Raw genomic sequence first — 16,464 nt, forward strand, 5'->3', positions numbered from 1 at the left:
AACAAACAGTTGATAAGCAATTTATAAACATTTGTTTTTCCTATAGAAAGTCTATAAAGAATACTTTCTACTTCATGTTTTCAGAGATTTATTTTTACAACATACTAAAGATCATACTAAAATTATTACTACTCAATAATGTAAGCCAGAATAAAGTTTTAGGGATTCGACGAAAGAAAAGCACTCTATTGGAGAAAATAAAAAACTTTTAAAGGTGTGCGGTTTTTTCAAACTATAAGTACAAAAGTCCATTTCTCAGCCATCAACCAACCAAATAGTTAGGCTCAGAATAAGCAGATAAAAGGCCCTAATTTAAGAAGAGCTGAAAGCATAGGATCCTCTGTATTACTGTGGCCAATCCCATCACCCAAGGTTTACTCACTTCGTGGCATCTTAAAAGCCAGCCCCCTGCTAATCAAGAATCCCTGCATCTCATTTTAGGATGAAATCATCCTGGATTTAGAGCGACTTTCTCTTAGGACCCAGAGTGTGTGCGTGGCCGTCCTTGTGGCCTCTCACAACGGCCTGGGGTGGGCACCGGAGCCCAGGGCCCTCTCCCACCTCCAGCTGGTGAACTTCCCTGCTGCTGCTGATCCAGCTCTGACCCTAACTCCGGCACTTCTTGGAGATTTTAAAAGGAAAAAATGTGGGGGGGGGGGGGGGGGGACTTAGGCCAGTGTCACCCTGATGGTAACATAATGCGAAGATTACTTTGCATTGACACCACCTTCCAGAGGGCATTTAGGTGAAAAAGGACCCCTTGAGCCGAGTGTCACAGAAGTCAGTATGGAGGACAAAGACTCAGATCCAGCACCCCAGGGAAACCAGTGACAAGGGCCTCCACTCTGACTCTGACTCCTACTTGCCCCTTAGACCTAACATCAGAACATTCAGGAACTTTTCCTGGTGATTTGTCTATTGGAACATAACAGAATCAGACAAAGTAACTGTCACCTTCTGGCTCTGGGGCTCAGTGAACCAAATAACTGAGGGAGCAGCAGGTCTGCAGCCAAGAGGATTTCGTCCTCACTAAATTAGACACTGAGGAAGAAAGGTAATATCAGACACAGGTCCTTCTCCAGAGGGAGCCACAGTCTCAGAGCTATCCTAACACATACCTGAGCATGGACATGAATTACACAAGTAAATAAATAATTGATCCAGTAAGCAACGAGAGGCTCACAGGGAAGATTCTTTTACGCTGCTTTAATCTGAAGAGTCTTCCTTGCAAGCATTAAAACATCCTGGGCTTTACATTGTGATTATCAGTTGCTCATGAGAGAACTATATTGGACAGGGGAAGAAATAAAAATAAAAAAACAAAGTTACAGTGGAACCAGGCAGAGATCAGCCTGCTAGGATGATGACAGGTGAGAGGAATGGGCGTCTGAAGGAAGCATCTGATAATTAAAACATACATGGGGTGCCCAGCCCGTGTGGCTTAGTGGTTGAGCATCAACCTATGAACCAGGAGGTCAAGGTTTGATTCCTAGTCAGGGCACATGCCTGGGTTGTGGACTTCATTCCCAGTGGGTGACATGCAGGAGGCGGCTAATCGATGATTCTCCCTCATCACTGATGTTTCTATCTCTCTCTCCCTCTCCTTTCCTCTCTGAAATCAATAAAAACATTAAAAAAAAATACATGGAGAGTATAAGATCCAGTTCACAGCAGGCTCCCAGAGCACAGCGATCTTTTCAGAGGGAAAGTTAATATGCAACATGTGAGTGAAAGCCAAGTGCAAAAATATTATGCCATGAACAGGTGAGGCAATGTTTATTTTCCAGATGGGATGATTCTCAGTAATGATGAACTGGTAGTAAATAAAATAATAACAGCAGTGCCTAGCAATTATGCCCAGCACTCCTCTGCCAGGGCATGGGTGACAGCAACTGAGGGTGAACTCTAACCATGCAGAACAGCTTAAAACAGAACCCACCAGTCCTCTCTGGGGAAGCAGGAAGCAGGAAGCAGGCAGCAGGCACTGTGCTGAGTGTGATAAGAACTTGATAAGAACCAAGTAACAAGAGCCCTTACTTAAACCAGGTGCTACTAGTAAGTCTGCATGGAAGAGCTGCAGCTGAAGTTATCTCAGTTGTGCCCTGGAAACTTTAAAGAGCTCAGTGAGATAAAAGGCCAGGGCTCCTCCCCAGCCAGCCCACTGCGGAGAAAGGAGTTCTCCCTGGTGGGCAGTCCAACAAGCATTCAAGTTTCTCTTGCCTGGAAAATCCGTGACCAGAGTCCAGCCAGAATATGCACTCCTTTCTGATAGTCAGCATATCTGCTTCCAACTTTACAACAGAAAGCATTGCCTTTGTTGTCCACGCAGCTGAGCTGTGTTTCTAGGGAATGCTGAGGTGTGGACTAGACCAGCAGTCGCCAACCTTTCGGACCTCATGGACCACCAGTGGTCCACGGACTACCAGGGGTGGGCAAACTTTTTGACTCGAGGGCCACAATGGGTTCTTAAACTGGACCGGAGGGCCGGAACAAAAGCATGGATGGAGTGTTTGTGTGAACTAATATAAATTCAAAGTAAACATCATTACATAAAAGGGTACGGTCTCTTTTTTTTTTCGTTTTATTCATTTCAAACGGGCCGGATCCGGCCCGCGGGCCGTAGTTTGCCCACGGCTGGACTAGACTGTAGCCATGGGGCAGAGTCAGGCCCAGGTTCAGGACACCCTATAGTAAGATAAGAGGCTGTCAGTGAGGTGAATGAATGAATGAATGAATCATAGTTATCAAAGCTGGGGGACTCCCAAGCAATAATAAGGGCAAGTCACAGTCAAAAAGTTACACACACCCTAGCCGCTTTGGCTCAGTGGATAGAGCATGGGCCTGCACTAAAGGGTCCTGGGTTCAATTCTGGTCAAGGGCACGTGCCTGGGTTTCGGGCTCAATCCCCAGTAGGGGGTGTGCAGGAGGCAGCTGATCAATGATTCTCTCTCATCATTGATGTTTCTATCTCTCTCTCCCTCTCCCTTCCTCTCTGAAATCAATTTTAAAAAAGTATGTATATATATATACTTTAAAAGTCAGACACCAGGAAGCTAACAAACACAGGGACAGGTAAGAAACTCAGTTTGGAGAAGGAATTATTCATGTCATTACATGTTTACATAAAAACCACATGTGTGGTACAATAAAGATGTGTTCTTGCAGAATGTACCATATATAGTTATATTCAGTGGGATTATTTTTCTGACCAAAAAGCTTCACAGGCCCACTTCATCACACGTCAGATTTCCGCAAGTCTGTTTGATCCAACTATAAAGAGAGCTTATCTTTCTATTTGAAATAAATCAACACAGAGGCCACTGACTCTGCGCAATCACAGTAAAAAAAAAAAAAAGAAAAGAAAAGAAAGTTTAATTATTAGCATGAACTTTACCATTTCCTCTGCAATGCCAGTTTTATTTTATTTTCCATTTTTGTAGGTTGGGAGGTAAATGAATAGAGCAATGGTTTCTATCCTATTGTCTCCCAAGCCGTTTCAAAGTCCCAACGTTTAATTAACAGAACAGGGAAGCTGGCCTGAACTGAACTCATTGACATGCAATGCCAGTTTTAAGTGGAAATATAAATTTAACTCATATGTAAAATCACCTAAATTATGCTAATTTATATTTCATAGCTCATCCGCAGAGGTACCTCAAGCCAGCCAGAAGAGACAAATTCAAGCCAGACTCAAGAAGACTGGAATGAGGAACAGAGGGTGTCCCCTGCCTGCATCCAACTCAACAGAGAGCTCCTTTGGACACAAGGATACTCATGGGAAAAGTGCAGATGCTCACAGGGGAGCGGGGGTGGCATTCTGCAGCAAGTAAATGCTCAGGCCTGGCAGCTGCTGAGTTTGCCTTGAAACCACCCACTAGACCAAGACCATGGGGAGGTAGAGCCAAGGATCTCCCCTGCCGGTTGGCCAGCCATAGCAACCCACGGTGCATGAGGAATGCCCAAGGGTCTTTAAAATCCCACACCTGGACATACTAGGTACTCAGACTGGGGGTGAGTTAGAGGCTGACTTACCAAAAATGCCAGCATGCTACCAGAATGGAGGTGGCCACCACCACTACTGCCCACAACACTGCAAGACACAAGTACCTGACTCCAAGCCCCCTGAGCTACCTACATCCCCATAGGAGGTAAAAGGTGACAGCAACATGGGGTTCATCCTCCCCACCATCACCCAGCTACCACCACAGGTGAAGGGCAGCAGTGGACCCGGGGCAGGGTCCGGGAGGTAGGGAGGCAGAAGGGCACATGAGCCAAGGCCCCAAACCCTGAGCACAGGCTCCATTGTCCCATCGGACTTCATTTACAAAACAAGATCAAATATAAAATTATTTAGAATTTTAAGATTCTGACAGGAAAGAATTAAACCAAGGATGAGACCCTTCTGAGCATAGAACCCTGCATGAGTGCACAGGAAGCTGGCCCTACCTGGTTCTCGGCTATAATATTGAAAATCACAGGAAAGGCGGTTAGTCTGTAGCTTTCCACAGAGTTGCTCTAAATGGGAATAGAAAAATAACGGAGTTTCTCTAAAAGCTATGTTCCTCCAAATACAGTGAAATCTTGATAATGCTGGTGCCATAGAACTAACCTCATCCAGGCCCCCAGGGGAACCAGGTGCAGCTCCAACAGGGGGTGGGAAGCATGTGGGTCTTTATTTTTACAGGTGACATTATTTGACACGTGGCTCATTTAAACTGGAGTTTTAAGATCGCGTGACAATACACATTCCAAATATACTTTGAATGAACAAATAACAGAAATATTTGACAAAACACTGTATTTTTCCATCAGAGAAATAAAATTCCTATTTGCCTCATTTCCACATGCACACATTTTAAAAATAATTCCCCATGACATAAGCTTTCTTTCAGAGCAGTTCACTGTATACCAGAAGTTCTGAAGAATAAAAATAACCCTGACAACCTCAATCACATTTGATAGTGATTAAACACTATCAAATCAATTTTTTTTTTTACCACTTTCCATTGGTAAATCTCACATTGACCACTCAACAGTGATTGAGACAATCCTAGTATCTTGTTCAAATACTAATCATCAGCATTATGACATGCTGTTCATTGCCTTTTTAAAAAGCCTGTCAAACAAGGGGGTGGAAGACTGGCCCATGTGGCTCAGTGGTTGAGCATGGGCACATGCCTGGGCTCGATTCCCAGTGGGGGGCGTGCAGGAGCAGCCGATTGATGTTTCTCTCTCTCAATCCCTCTCCTTTCCTCTCTATAAAATTAATAAAAAAATATTTTTTAAAAATAAGGGGACAGGAGTGGGGAGGAGGAGGTCAATGGGGGAAATTATAACAATTTCAATAATAAGGACAATTTTTACAAAAAGAAAACTAGTCCAACAAGTTGTGTGTGTGTGTGTGTGCGTGTGTGTGTGTGTATTTTTTTAGTGGTACTCAGTGCTGGTAACGCAAATCCTGTCAACCACTGCTGATGGGAATGAAAATTATTACAATCCATTTTGAAAAACAACTTGGGAGTAGATTTTATGAGGCCTAAAATGTTCATTCCTTTGTTTCACTGACCTTAAAGAAATAATTTGGAAAGTGGCAAATATTTACATACAAAGATTGTCACAACAGCATTGTTAATATTAGCAAATAAGTAGCAAATATTAAGAAAACGTTTAAATGGAGTTTTGTACATCTGCATAATAGACTGTCATAGAGCCATTATCAATTATGATTATAAATTATGAAGAATCTTTAATGAAGTGATAAAATGCTTATGACAGACTGTAAAGTTAAAAAGACTTAGTGCATAAAACTATATAATCTGTATGGTATCTGTAGTTACCTATGCTTAAGTATTGATTGAGAGATTCATTGGGAAAACACTGCAATGTGAAAAAGGAGAAGCGGGGAAAAATGCTTCATGAAACCCAAACTAGGGATGTTGGAAGAACAGCGTCAGCCTGTTTCTCTGAATACCAGTGCAAATCTGCAATGTGAAGATATGTGCAAATCAGCTTTTATGAAAATAGATACAGGCATTACAGTTGTGAGCACATTTTTATATTTCCAAATATCTCAAGTTAATTTCTATGATGAATATCCCCATTGGCATTACTTAATGGTTCAAAGCAACTTGATATTTAAAAAACCACACCTAATCAACTTTAAAAGAAATTCCTTTACCATAAAAATGATGAGCGTGGATATATAAAATATTAAAAGAAAGACATCCAAAGTAATAAAAAATAAAGACCACAAATCCTACCAATACCATGGTTTCCAAACCAATAAGATTATAGTGTTCTCCTGTGGTGTTGTTCAGTTTCCAAAATTCCAAGTCCTAGGTAAGGCCTGGATGTGATCAAGTTTCAGACTACATATAATTTTTTCACCATAACTGTTCTGTTGGGTTTTTTCTTTCTTTCTTTGAGAGCCAAAGATAGCCCTGACACAGTGGGGATAGTAGCAATTATTTAAGTTCCAAATAAATGCATTGTTTTATTTGCTTTACTCATCTCTTTATACCCAGAGGTGAAAACCTGCTTCTTCCTTTCTTATGTTGCTCTACTGATACCCTAAGCCAGGGGTGGGCAAACTTTTTCACTCAAGGGCCACAATGGGTTCTTAAACTGGCCCGGAGGGCCGGAACAAAAGCATGGATGGAGTGTTTGTGTGAACTAATATAAATTCAAAGTAAACATCATTACATAAAAGGGTACCGTCTTTTTTTTTTTTTTTTTAGTTTTATTCATTTCAAACGGATCCGGCCCGCGGGCCGTAGTTTGCCCACGGCTGCCCTAAGCACATTTGTGGATTTGATTGTGAAATCTAAATATAACAAAAATATTCATAATTCATCCTGCCAGTACATCATGATTTCAAATGCCCCAAATTCAAACAAACAATAATAATAAACACCATAAACAATGACAAAAAGCAAATGTCAAATTAGGAAAAATATTTGCAACTCATATTACTGACAAATGGCAGTTTCACAATAAAGTAGTAATTCCTCCAAATCAGTTCTTAAAAAGCTAACATTCCAGTACAAAAAATAGACAAAGGATAAACCAGACAGTTCACAAAAAGAAAGTACAAATAAGTAACTCTTTTTACAAGAGAACATCTTCAACCTTAGTTATAATAGAGAAATACAACTCACAGTGAAATCATTCTTTCTCTAACAGATTGTCAGGAAGTGTTAACACACTGTATTGGGGAAGTTGAGGGTAAATCGAGCATTCTCATGTACTACTCTTGGGAATGTAAAGTGGCACCAACTCTATGGAAAAAATCTGGTCATTTTTATTAAAATTAGAAATACAGACCAAAAAGGACATTATTAGGTCAAATGACAAATTTGGAATATGGATACTATATTGTAGACAAATACATTGTACCCATGTTAAATTTATTAAAATTCATAACTTACAATGGTTATAAAAAAGAATGCCCTTATTTTCAGGAAATACACATGCATTTAGGAGAAAGGGGCCATAATATATTCAATTTATTTATAGGATTTACAGGTATTCTTTATACGATTTTTACACTTTTTGTTTTTGCTTTTTTGTTAATTCTTACCCAGGGATATTTTTCCATTGGTTTTTAAAGAGTGGAAGGGAGGGGGAGAGATAGAGAGAGAAACATCGATGTGAGAGAGACACATTTATTGCTTGCCTCCAAGGCTCGTGCCCTTGACCAAGATCAAACCAAGAACCCTTCAATACTCGGGCTGACACTGTATCCACTGAGCCAAACCAGCTAGGGCTATTCTTACTCTTGCCACTTTCTTTTTTGTTTTTGTTGTTTGTTTGTTTGTTTGTTTGTTTGTTTTTTCAATCTTTTATTGTTGAAAGTATGCCATATGTCTCCATTTTTCTCTGATTGACCCCATATAGTCTGCCCCCCAAGCCCCTGCCCCAGGCCTTCACCATCCTATTGTCTGTGTCCATGGGTTATGCATATATGCATACAAGTTCTTTGGTTGATCTCTCCCCCCACACACACACCCACTTTCCCTCTGAGATTCCACAGTCTGTTCCATGCTTCTATGTCTTTAGATCTATTTTGTTTATCAGTTTATTTTATTCATTAGATTCCACATATGAGTGAGATCATGTGATACTTGTCTTTCTCTGGCTGGCTTATTTCACGTAGCATAATACTCTCTAGGTCCCTCCATGCTGTCTCAAAGGGTAAGAGAGTCTTCTTTTTTACTGCAGCATAGTATTCCATGATGTAAATGTACCAGTTTTTTTATCTACTAACTAGAGGCCTAGTGCACGAAATTCATGCACAGGTAGGGTTCCTAGGCCTGGCCAGCATCAGGGCCAATCAGGGCCTTCCTTCTGGCTGCCAGCGGGGTCTCCCTTCCCTGACTGCTGGCCCAGGCTTTCCTTCCTTCCGTGCTGCCCCTGGTGGTCACAGTGAGCGACTGAACTCCAGGTCTCCTGGCTGAACTCCCAAGGGAACAATTTGCATATTAGGCATATATATATATATATATATTTTAGAGGCCCGGTGCACAAAATTCGTGCACTGGGGGGGGGGGTCCCTCAGCTTGGCCTGCACCCTCTCCAACCCGGGACCCCTCAGGGGATGTCCAACTGCCAGTTTAGGCCCGGTCCCACCGGCAGTCGGACATTCCTTTCGCAATCCAGGACTGCTGGCTCCTAACCACTCACCTGCCTGCCTGCCCGATCGCCCCCTAACTGCCCTCCCCTGCCAGCCTGATTGCCCCTAACTGCCCTCCCCTGCTGGCCTGATTGCCCCTAACCACCTCTGCCTTGGCCCCCGCCACCATGGCTTTGTCTAGAAGGATGTCTGGAAGATATCTGGTCTAATTAGCATATTACCCTTTTATTAGTATAGATATAGATGAGCACTTGGGCTGTTTCCAGATCTTAGTTATTGAAATTGTGCTACTATGACCAGAGGGTGAATACATTCTTTCTGATCGGTGTTTCCGGTCTCTTAGGATATATATCTCTTAGGGATCACTGGGTCAAATGGCAGTCCCATATTTAATTTTTTGAGGAAACTCCATACTGTTTTCCATAATGGCTATATCAGTCTACATTCCCATCAGCAGTGTACTAGGGTTCCCTTTTTCCACATCCTCGCCAGCACTTGTTATTTGTTCATTTGTTGGTGGTAGCCATTCTGACAGGTGTGAGGTCAGACCTCATTGTTGTTTTAATTTGCAACCCTGATAATCAGTGACTTTGAGCATTTTTTTCATATGTCACTTGGCCATCTGCATGTCCACTTTGGAGAAGTGTCTATTTAGGTCCTTTGCCCATTTTTTAATTGGTTTGTCTTCATTTTGTTAAGTTTTATGCGTTCCTTATATATTTTGAATATTAACCCTTTATCAGATGTATCATTGCCAAATATGTTCTCTTATACAGTGGGCTTCCTTTTCATTTTGTTGATGGTTTCTTTTGCTGTGTGGAAGCTTTGTATTTTGATATTGTCCTTATTTTCTCTTTAGTTTCCTTTGCTCTTGGTGATATATTCACAAACATATTGCTACAAGAGATATCTGAGATTTTTCTGCCTAAGGTTTCTTCTAGGATTTTTATGGTTTCAAGACTTATTTTAAATCTTTTTTCCATTTGGAGTTTATTCTTGTGTATGATGTAAGTTGGTGGTCTCATTTCATTTTTTTGCATGTATCTGTCCAATTTTCTTAACACCATTTATTAAAGAGACTGTCTTGACTCTATTGCTTGCTCTTGCCTCCTCTGTCAAATACTAATTGAGTGTAATGGCTTGGTTTGATTTCTGGGGTCTCTGTTCTGTTCCATTGATCTATATCTCTGTTCTTGTACCAGTACCAGGCTGTTTTGATTACAGTGGCTTTGTAGTATAACTTAATATCTGGTTTATAATCCCTCAAACATTGTTCTTCTTTCTCAAGATTGCTGTGGCTATTCAGGGCCATTTTTGGATCCATATAAGTTTTTGGAGTATTTGTTTTAGATCTGTGAAATATGCCATTGGTAATTTAATAGGGACTGCATTGAATCTACTGATTACTTTGGGTAGTATGGGCATTTTAATGATGTTAGTTCTACCAATCCATGAACGAAATGTTCTTCCACTTATTTATATCTTCCTCTATCTCTTTTTTCTTTTTTTTTTTTTTTTAAGTTTGGATCTGTATTTCAGACTTTATATATTTTTATACCTTCGGTGCCAGTAAGGACTCAAACATGTAATCTTGTAATCCTTTTTTAAAACCCTCACCAGAGTATTTTTCCCCCACTCATTTTTGGTGTAAGGGAGGGAAACATCAATGTGAGACAGTCCCCACCCGATTGAGCTGGGGATCAAACCCAGGAACTCAGGCGGATATTCTAACCACTAAACACACCAGCCAGGGCACGTCTTGCAGTTCTCGATCTACTGACCTGACCACCTGTTTTAGATTCATGGCCTTAGCTTCAATAGTTTCTCAGGAGGACACTAAGGCAAAACCCATCACTTCACCTTTCTCCTTAAACACCGCCATGCAAAATGCAAATCCAAATGGTCCAGTTAAAAACAAAAAACCCAAAACAAAATGGTCATTACTTTTGTCCAACTGAATAAAGCCTGACACCTCTTAACTCCCATTACTTAATTCCCTCAAGTCCCCCCCGTCTAAGGCGGGCACCGCACACCTTCCGCCGGAGGTCATGTAAGGGTTGCCATGACAGATTTGTGCTACAGAAACCCATGGTTCCCAGCCCATGTATGATCCCATAGAGCACTAAAGAGAACAGCTCTCCACCAAACCAAACCTAGTAGCTGAGTCTTAGTAGGCTTGAGTGCTATCTTAACTTAATCTGGCCAGGATTCTAGACCGCAAGCTTTATTTTGGGTCATTATTTAAAAATCTTTGAAACAACTGAGCACAAGAGCAGATTATAATAATTTACCCCAGGATCCGTGTCATCAGCGTTTTGCAAGACACACAAAACCCAGTTTCTGGCCTGTAGGATAACCCACGTTTCTACTAGACCTACAGCAGCCTAGAAGAAAAATTAAGATTTTCATGATACATTTCTTTGAACATGAAGCCTCCTATGCACAGGGACCCATAAATCCTTACAACTGCTTTCTATAATACAAGCCAGTTTGATATGTAAAACCCCTGGCATGTTTAAAATTCAGATTGCTGGAGCCCATCTCAAGATTTTGGTTATGACTAGAATAGTCCAAAGTCCAAGATGAGGGAGCCTGGTGGAAAAATCTTGGGCTCAGGAATGATCTACCTAGGAATGGCCTCGGTCCTATCACTCCTTTTTCCCTTCTGTAGACCGTGTCCCATCAAAACAGTCCTTTTGAGCCCCATGGAACAGTCAAGGACATTCTTCCACTCATTGTGAACTGTGAGTACACAATGCAAACAGACCTTTCAACTATTTAATACTTATACACACACGTTAGCAACAGGTATCGTTCTCACTTTATAAATGAAAAGTTCAAGTCAGGATCGGTCCAAGGGCTTCTTTCTTCCTCAGGGAAGTTTGCAGAGGACCCCAGGCCTTGATACCCTAACTCCTAGGCCCTGTGAGGGAGGTTTTGGAAGTACAGGTAGGGAAGTGGAGATGCCAAAGGACCTACACTCAGACCAGAAGACAAAAGTACTTGGACATTTTAATGAACTCCCCTCCATGTAGCTTCAGGCTACCAGGATACAGGCCCCACCAACACCCTTAATCTTCTCCTCGGCTCTTCTGCTGAAGAACTTGGCCTTCACAATGACAGGCTGCTTTGGGAGCTTTCCCTTCCCCAGAACTTTGTAGTAGCCTGATCACACCACATCAGTAATAGGAGCAGCTCCAGTCTTGCTTTTGGCAGCATTCACCCGTGTCTGCTCACTGACCAGGGTCCACAGTTTATCAAGGTTGACAGTTGGGCAGAAGCTCTGGTTCCTCTTCAAGTGGTGATGCCTCATACCAACTTTCCCAAAGTAACCTGGGTGATATTTGTCGAAGTTGATCCTGTGATGATGCAGGCCGCCAGCATTCCCGCGGCCCCCCGGGTGCTTCCTGTGCTTGCCGATGCGGCCGTGGCCGTGGCTCACGTGGCCCCGAAGTTTGCGGGTCTTCCTCAGTCTGGATGGCATGTTGGCGGCCGAGTTGCAAGAGGGAGGCTCTTCCGAAGTCTCGCGAGGTATCCTCTATCTCTTTTTTCAATGTCCTGTAGTTTTCTGAGTGCAACTTTATTTCTAATAAAAAGTTTCTCAAAGTATGAAGAAAACATATATCCTCTGACTCAGAATTTTCACTTTTAGGGAATGTACCTAACAAATTTACCAACATATGTTAATAATTTATACGGATAAAAATTCTTTATAACATTGCTTGTAACAGCAAAAGATGTTTGCCAAGGACAGATAACCTTCTCCATCCCCTTAACCTTGGCTTCACTGAAACACTCTTGGCTCCAGTGTCACAGAAAGTCCCACTCCTGACTTTTTCAGCATGCTGCCCTCCAGGAACTGTTTGGATTATTCTCATTTTTGGCTTTGTCTTCCTGGGGCTCTGTTTCCTCAGTCAGATCTAAACCCGATTCTCTGGTTGTGTTGGTTAGGAGAGGAAAGTAAAATTAGGTGCTGATACCTATGCTCAACTGTTTTGAGCCCTTCACAGCTTCCTCCTTAGTGTTTCCTTGTCAGCAAACATCACCTGAGGTCATTCATCGATGGGTGCCAGACATGACTGAGTGAATGAATAAAGAGAGGTTTAAAGCTACCACAACTTTCATAAAATTTATTGACCAGGCTGTACTTTGTCTTTACCATTTGCATTAGTTTTATTTTCCATTACAATTACATTTCTAAAATTAGAGTAGATTGTTAACAAGAAGCCCTATTAGGCCAATGGTCTGAATAAACAAAGTTTGTATGTAAATGTTTTACCTTCAGGTAGCAATACGCATTTATTTTATTATTTACATAACTTCAATTACTTTACATACTTTTGTGTTTATCATTTTTTTGGTGAATTATCTGTCCATGTCTTTTACTTATTTTTGTTTTGGGATGACAGTCTTTATGAAAACTATAACTTAGGATGATAATGACATCAAATCCACCATCTGTCCTTTCTGAAAAAGTAGCTCCTCAAATGTCAATAATTTGGCTCAGCTTTCCCTTTCCTTCCTTCTCTCCTTGCAGTACAATAGGAAGGGCATTAGATTTGGAGTCCTAAGACACAGGGTCATTGCTGAGTATCTGGGACTTATTTACTTACCCATAAAGTGAAGGGTCTGGATTAATTGGTCAGCAAGGCTCTAAAAGTCTAAAATTTTTTCCATCTATTCATCTTTTTCTACTCTCTCAATCATGACCAGCCCCATTCTACCTATGATGGCAAGATGATTGCATTGTGAATTAATTATGGGATGTTTTATTTGGTAGCCATAAATCAGTGGTCATGTTAAAATAAAAAAGAAGCCCTGGCCAGTACGGTTCAGTTGGTTGAGCATTGTCCTGTACATGGAAAGGTTGACAATTCGATTTCTGGTCAGGGCACATGCCCAGGTTGTGGGCTCGATCCCCAGTAGGGAGCATCCAGGAGGCAGCAGATCAATGCTTCACTATCACATCAATGTTTCCCTCTTTCTCCCTTTCACTTCTCCCTCTCTTATAAAAAAAGAAGAAGAAGTATAGAGAAAACAAATGATCCTTCATGTCATGTAGAATCTTAGTTAAGATTCTACAATCTCAGGGTCAGACTTTGGCTCTTTTGAGGATGTTAGTGACATTATTGCAAATAAATAGCTTCAAAGCAAATAACCAAATATTGACTAAACAACATAAGCCAGTCACAATGGCTTTGATCCTCCCACTTTTTTTTACCAATCCTCTTCAATATTCTGATTTCCACACAATTGCACTAGGCCAACGTTCTTCCAAAAGATAAAATTAAATAATCAATATGTGCATTGCTAAAGCAATCTGGCTTAAAATGTTTTAGTTTTATCTTTAAAGGCCCACTTACTTTTTGTTGTTGTTGTTATTAATCCTTACCTGAGGATATTTTTCCTTTTATTTTTAGGTAGAATATAGGGAGGAGGAGAGACAGAAAGAGAGAAACATTGATGTGAGAGACATATCAATTGGTTGCCTCCTACACAGACACCACCAGGGCTGAGGATCGAGGTTGGAACCAAGGTATGTGCCCTTGACCGGAATCGAACCCAGGACCCTTCAGAAGGGCTGATGCTCTATCCACTGAGCCAAATTAGCCAGGGCAGGCCCACTTACTTTCAGTTTTCTAGCATCCCCCATACTCCATCTGCCATTTTCTTAGAGACACTCAAATTTTTCTTTAAAAGATCTGCCCACCCCCCCAAAATTAAGTATACATTTATTTTACAAATAAGGTAAGAATTCACTCAAAATTCTACCATCCTAATGCAACTCTTTTTTGTTTTTCTCTATTCTCTTCATCCTTATTCACATTCATGCACATTTTTAGTCATAGTCATGTGATATTTCCTGCTCTTTTCATCATCAAACATTTTCCATGCAGCTACATGTTACTCGTTATCATCTGTAGTTGAAACAATTCATAAAGTAGACATTCACTATTTATGAGACCATTATTTATTTCATCATATTGGGGATGGGGGACATTTAAGTTGCCTCCAAAGTTTTACTTTCTTACACAAAGGTATAGTGAGGATCATCATGCATATAGAGCTGCTGCTTCTTATGAGTCATTAGGCAACCTCCTCAGGAGTGCAATTCTAGGTGAAGTGGTGTGACTGTACTTCACAGTAAGACCATAATACACCTAAGTGTGATACTAAAATGATATTATAGGGTATGAAAAGCATTCCTTTTTCATGGATGTAGAAGGTAAAAGGTCTCTAAAGTAGTGTGACAAATCAAATAGCGCTTTCAGCCCCTTGATTCCTTATTGCTTAGGGCACAATAAGCAAACATTCTACTACGGTCCTTTCATCTGGTGATAGGAGGATAAAACTAAAACACTCTTTTTAGGTTTCAGTAAAAAAAAAGTTTGTAAGTTTCATGACCCTACTTTAAAAGTGTCTCTCAGATTTCTAGGCATGATGGTACTTATTTTTGTTCAAATGTACAATAATTCTTTTTCTCAAGACCTGACTCCTCTCTAGACATCTTATGACTCATAGTCATAAATGAATTAATAAATTAATGACATTAATAATGAATAAAGGCCCTGACCGGTGTGGCTGTCGGTTGGAGCATCGACCCTTATACCAAGAAGGTGGCAGGTTCGATTCCCGGTCAGGCACATACCCAGGTTGTGAGTTCGATTCCCAGTAGGGCACATACAAGAGGCAACAGATCGATATTTCTTTCTCACATCGATGTTTCTCTCTCTCCACCCCCCTCCCTGTTCCTCTCTATAAATATCAATTAAAAAATGTTTTAATAAATAAGTTTTTTAAAGAACAAGGGAACAACCAGACAAATGACTTCAAAGGTACATAAAAAAATATTTTCTTACTATTTACTTACTTATTTCTTACTATTAACAAGAACAAGAAATAATGCCAACCAATCCCTTTCATTCTGTAACATCTTGATTATTAACTACTTTCCCCTCTTTTTATCATTACTAATATATGATATATCTTTTAATTCATACACAAAAATGGAGACATAGAAAGCCTCCCACCTTCCAACAACAACAAAACCCCCGGCTATGGTATGATAAACATAAGAAAACGCCTGAAAAAAACCCAAAAACACAAAATCAAATAGGATCCACTACATATAGGCTTTTGCAACCTGTATTTTATGTAGCTTTTAAATATATTCATTTCATTATGAAATATTTACAGCATACAGAAAATTATAGGAAGTCACAAACCAGCTTTGTCTAATCTTAACCTTTTGCAATATTTGCTTTAAATTTTTAAAAGTAAATCAAAGAGTGGAAGCCCTTTGTGTGGCCCCATTCTCTATTCCCCTCCCTCTCTTCATAGAAATAAACTACATCCTGAATTGGCTATTTATCATTTCCAGGCATGTTTTTATATTTTTATTACACAAGTATGTCCCAATAAGAGATATTTACCTTATGTTTTCAATTCTAAGATCATATTTTGTTCACATTATAATATGTCTAAAATTGAGATGCATCTTACAATCCATAATAAAGCATTACATCACAACCTTATCTGCAGGTTTTTCCTTTTTCATGAGGTACATAAAATAATGGTGCATCTAATACCATAGTGTTTTAGAGTCTATAAAATGTGGTAACACTGCTTTACACATATTAGACATTCTACAGCTTCATATTTTCACTCAATACTATGTTCTTGATATGTACCAATGTTGTTACATGTATGCAACATCTTTAAATGTCTTAATTCACCAATATATACCATAGGATTAGGAGTCCATAGGATAAGGAGGAAATCCTATGCTTACTAGTGGAAATGGTAACCATTATGTTCAAATGTGTGTGCTT

General features: G+C 40.4%; 1 protein-coding gene and 2 pseudogenes across 5 annotated transcripts in view; all 3 read right to left on the reverse strand.

Moving 5' to 3' along the window:
• Positions 1-16,464, reverse strand: part of SLC16A10 (solute carrier family 16 member 10) — a 104,656-nt gene that overhangs the window by 64,500 nt on the left and 23,692 nt on the right. The window contains exons 1-2 of one of the 5 annotated variants that reach the window (XM_036316283.1): positions 12,613-12,718; positions 5,838-5,981 (exon numbers count right to left, since the gene is read on the reverse strand). The exons of 3 other annotated variants lie outside the window; for them this stretch is intronic. The gene's annotated coding sequence lies outside the window, so the exon portion shown is untranslated. Of the gene's footprint in view, positions 1-4,446; positions 4,516-5,837; positions 5,982-12,612; positions 12,719-16,464 lie in introns of those variants that run through there. One more of the 5 variants, XM_036316286.1, reaches the window with a different exon arrangement.
• Positions 3,433-3,557, reverse strand: LOC118660865 (annotated as a pseudogene).
• Positions 11,620-12,161, reverse strand: LOC118659820 (annotated as a pseudogene).

The sequence above is a fragment of the Myotis myotis genome, unplaced genomic scaffold, assembly GCF_014108235.1.
Source record: "Myotis myotis isolate mMyoMyo1 unplaced genomic scaffold, mMyoMyo1.p scaffold_m19_p_7, whole genome shotgun sequence".
NCBI classification, from domain to species: domain Eukaryota; kingdom Metazoa; phylum Chordata; class Mammalia; order Chiroptera; family Vespertilionidae; genus Myotis; species Myotis myotis.